Raw genomic sequence first — 4,587 nt, 5'->3', positions numbered from 1 at the left:
ACACGAATGGCCTGTGCCTGCCACGGCCGAGGTGCTTGGTGAAGAGACATAGAAAACAAGATCTATTCTTCACATGATTCGGCGAAACCCTAGCACCGCCAACCCTATATAATCTCCTCCCTACCCACGCCGCCAGATTTCCCCCGCCCATAACCTCCAACCCCTCACCCAACCCGAAACCCATCGGCGGCAGCGCAACGCGAGGAGAGGAGAAGGAAGATGGTGAAGTTCCTGAAGCCGGGCAAGGCAGTGATCCTGCTGCAGGGGAGGTACGCCGGAAAGAAGGTGGTGATCGTGCCCGTGTTTGAGGAGGGAACCCATGACCGCCCCTACGGGCACTGCCTGGTCGCGGCCTGGCCAAATACCCGAAGAAGGTGATCCACAAGGACTCGGCCAAGAAGACGGCAAAGAAGTCCCGTGTCAAGGTCTTCCTCAAGCTCGTCAACTTCACCCACCTCATGCCCACCCGCTACACCCTCGACGTCGACCTCAAGGCCCATCATCAATTTTCAACACTTTCTGGCTTCATTTGGTATTTTTCATGCTTTTACTGATTTTTTGGAGCTAAATGACCCATAAATTGAAAAGCACTACAAATGAACTCTTAATAGGTCTAAAGTTGGCATGGTATCATCATTTCACCCACATAGCATGTGTTAAAAAGTTGAGAGGGTTACCGCAAAAAGTAGATGCACTTCGTGTACAAATCGGACAATCTCTTTTGAAGTATGAGGGTTTCATACGAAAAGTCATGTGTTACAAAAGGCATTTCATTTTTTCGAACTTATTTGAACTCGAGACTTTCTGTGTGTTCAAAATGAACCATTCAAGGCCACATCATCAATTTTCAACACTTTTTGACTTCATTTGGTATTTTTCATGCTTTTACTAATTTTTTAGACATAAATGAGCCAGAAATTGATAAGCACTACAAATGAACTCTTAATAGGTTGAAAGTTGGCATGGTATCATCATTTCACCCACATAGCATGTGCTAAAAAGTTGAGAGGGTTGCCGCAAAAACAGGATGCACTTCGTGTACAAATCGACAATCTCTTTCGAGGTATGAGGGTTTCATACGAAAACTCATATGTTACAAAAGGCATTTCATTTTTTCGAACTTATTTGAACTCCAGACTTTTTGTGTGTTCAAAATGAACCATTCAAGGCCACATCATCAATTTTCAACACTTTCCGACTTCATTTGGTAATTTTCATGCTTTTACTGATTTTTTGGAGCTAAATGACCTAGAAATTGAAAAGCACTACAAATGAACTCTTAATAGGTTGAAAGTTGGCATGGTATCATCATTTCACCCACATAGCATGTGCTAAAAAGTTGAGACAGTTGCCGCAACAACTAGATGCAGTTTGTGTACAAATCGGACAATCTCTTTCGAAGTCTCAAGGTTTCATACGAAAACTCATCTACTACAAAAGGCATTTCATTTTTTCGAACTTATTTGAACTCCAGACTTTTTGTGTGTTCAAAATGAACTATTCAAGTCCACATCTTCACTTTTCAACACTTTCTGACTTCATTTGGTATTTTTCATGCTTTTACTGATTTTTTTGGAGCTAAATGACCAAGAAATTGAAAAGCACTGCGAATGAACTCTTAATAGGTTGAAAGTTGGCATGGTATCATCATTTCACCCAAATAGCATGTGCAAAAAAGTTGAGACGGTTGCCGCAAAAACTGGATGCACTTCGTGTACAAATCAGACAATCTCTTTCGAAGTATGAGGGTTTCATATGAAAATTCATCTGCTACAAAGGGCATTTCGTTTTTTCGAACTTATTTGAACTCCAAACTTTTTGTGTGTTCAAATGAACCATTCAAGGCCACATCTTCAGTTTTCAACACTTTTTTTTTACTTCATTTGGTATTTTTCATGCTTTTACTGATTTTTGGAGCTAAATGACCGAGAAATTGAAAAGCACTACAAATCAACTCTTAATAGGTTGAAAGTTGGCATGGTATCATCATTTCACCAACATAGCATGTACTAAAAAATTGAGAGGGTTGCCGCAAAAACTGGATGCACTTCGTGTACAAATGAGACAATCTCTCTCGAAGTATGATGGTTTCATACGAAAAACTCATATGCTACAAAAGGCATTTAATTTTTCGAACTTATTTCGCTTTTTCTACATGGGTGCGTGTATTAAACACCATCACAACATATCATGAATCGAAAAATTAGCCAAAGTACAGTAGTGACCAAAATAAATACATAACGTTCTTAAATGCAACAACAAATGTGATCATAATCGCAACTAAGGTACAAATTGATCCAACGGCATAATGATACCAAGCCCCAGTATGAATGGCATATTTTCTAATGTTTATAATCTTCAAGCGCATTGCATTCATCTTGATCTTGTGATCGTCACGCACATCGGCAACATCCAACTCTAATATCATCTTCCCCTCTTCAACTCTTTGTAATTTTTCTTTCAAGTTACCATTTTATTTTTCAACCAAATTTTACTTCTCGACAAGAATTTGTATGTCGGTTCGAATTTCCGGTTCACATACCTCCTAGATAAAAAATCTATGTCACGTTGTTCGGCATAATTGTCGTAAACACTAAATAAAATAGATAGTTATAAAAGATAATATATACCACATCTGAATGATAGAAAGGACGAGGGCCGACGGAGGCGGATACCAAAACCATCGCACTATATAATAACAAACAATAATAGAAGTAAGAAAATTACACAAGTATCTATCTAAATCATACAAGTAAGAACTTTTTTCTTTTAGAAAGAAGATATGAAGAAGAGACCAACCACAATGGTGCCGACGCCGAGATGGGCGGGGGGATCGACGGCGGTGAGGACGGGGACGGGACACAGACAAACCGCCAAAGCTACCCAAAACTAGAGGAAATTTGAGCTTGGACAAGGATCTTCGAGAGGAGAAAGCTTAAGTGTTCCTTGGGCATTTCATCGAACACCTCATGTGCATAGGAGGTAAGCCAGAGCACCATAAAGCTCTCCCACGACCGGTAGAAAAAAACAGAGCAGTGCACTGCTCTGCTCGTGGTCGGGTGTTATATATAGGCAAAGCATTGGTCCTGATTTGTGGACGGAAGCGGGAGTGAAGGACAACATTTAGTATCGGTTCCAGCCAAAAACCGGGACCAATTGTTGTGGGCCGGGAGCGAGGCACATTCATCCCGGTTCGTGTCCGGAACCGGGACCAAAGGGGCGAGATGAACCGGGACCAATGTCCCACGAGGCCTGGCCGGCGGCCTGGCCTCACGAACCGGGACCGATGCCCCCATGGGTCCCGGTTCGTAAGTGAACGGGGACTAATGGCGTTTCATCAAGTGGACCAAAGCCCTGTTTTCTACTAGTGTCGCAGTGACTCGGCAGTGCCCGATCATCTAGTTGACCACGCTCAACTCGTCAACTTAGGCCAGTAGGCGACGTGCTAGTGACACTAGGGGTGGCCCCGGTCCAACCTCGCTGGCGGGCGCTGATACGTATCCATCGTATCTATAATTTCTGATTGTTCCATGCCGATATTATACAACTTTCACATATTTTTGGCAACATTTTTATGATTTATTGGACTACCATACTCATCCAGTGCCAAGTGCTAGTTCATGTTTGTTGCATGTTTTTTGTTTCGTAGAATATCCATATCAAATCATAAAAATTTACAGAGAATTATTTTGGAATATATGTGATTTTTGGGACGTCGAATCAACGCAAACGGAGGCCCACGACCTCCACTAGGTACCAGGGCGCGACCCATACCCCCTGGCACGGGGTGGTGCCTACTGGCCACCTTGTAAGTCGGTTGGGGATCTTCTTAGGGTGCAAGAAAGCTAATTTATGGATAAAAATTGCCCTCAAAATTTCAGCCTGGTGTGAGTTACGGATCTCCGGAAGTGTAAGAAACGGTGAAGGGCCAGAAAACAGGAACGCGAAACACAAGAGAACCGAGAGGGATATCCAATCTCGGAGGGGCTCCTGCACCTCCGCCCCCATGGAGGCCATGGAAAAGAGGGGGAACTATCCTCCCATCTTGGGGGAGGCCAAGGAAGAATAATAAGGAGGGGAGGCTCTCTCCCCTCTCTCCCGGTGGTGTCGAAGTGCCGCCGGGGCAAGGAGCGTGACAGCGATCTAAATCAACAATCTTGCTGCCGTCAACACCAATTCTCTCCCCCTTTATGCAGCGGTGTAGCACCTCTTTTCTCGCTATAACTCTCTACTTAAACATGGTGCTCAACACTACATACTATTTCCCAATAATATGTTGCTATCCTATGATGTTTGAGTAGATCCGTTTTGTTCTACAGGTTAATTGTGATATGATGTTATTAATATGTGGGGACCCCGACTTACGAGTCGAGATCGCCAAACGATCGTGCTCAGTGATCCCAGAGATCAATGCTCACCGAACACACAGAAACTGAATAATAAGAGTCTTACATCCATACATACCATTTATACAATAAATGACCATTGATGTTGGGTCTTACATATATAGGGCCTTAAAGGCCAACACACCAAACTGGACCAATAGCTAGATTATTGGTTGAAAGCGTGAATCCATACAATCAGCCT

The 4,587-nt window shown here is 43.0% G+C and overlaps 1 pseudogene; it reads left to right on the top strand.

The window, feature by feature from the left end:
• The first annotated feature begins 219 nt into the window (after positions 1-219).
• On the top strand, positions 220-906 carry LOC123405325 (annotated as a pseudogene).
• Positions 907-4,587: the final 3,681 nt, after the last annotated feature.

This window comes from Hordeum vulgare, chromosome 6H, assembly GCF_904849725.1.
Source record: "Hordeum vulgare subsp. vulgare chromosome 6H, MorexV3_pseudomolecules_assembly, whole genome shotgun sequence".
In the NCBI taxonomy this organism is placed as follows: Eukaryota; Viridiplantae; Streptophyta; class Magnoliopsida; order Poales; family Poaceae; genus Hordeum; species Hordeum vulgare.
This window is presented reverse-complemented; position numbering and strand designations above follow the sequence as displayed.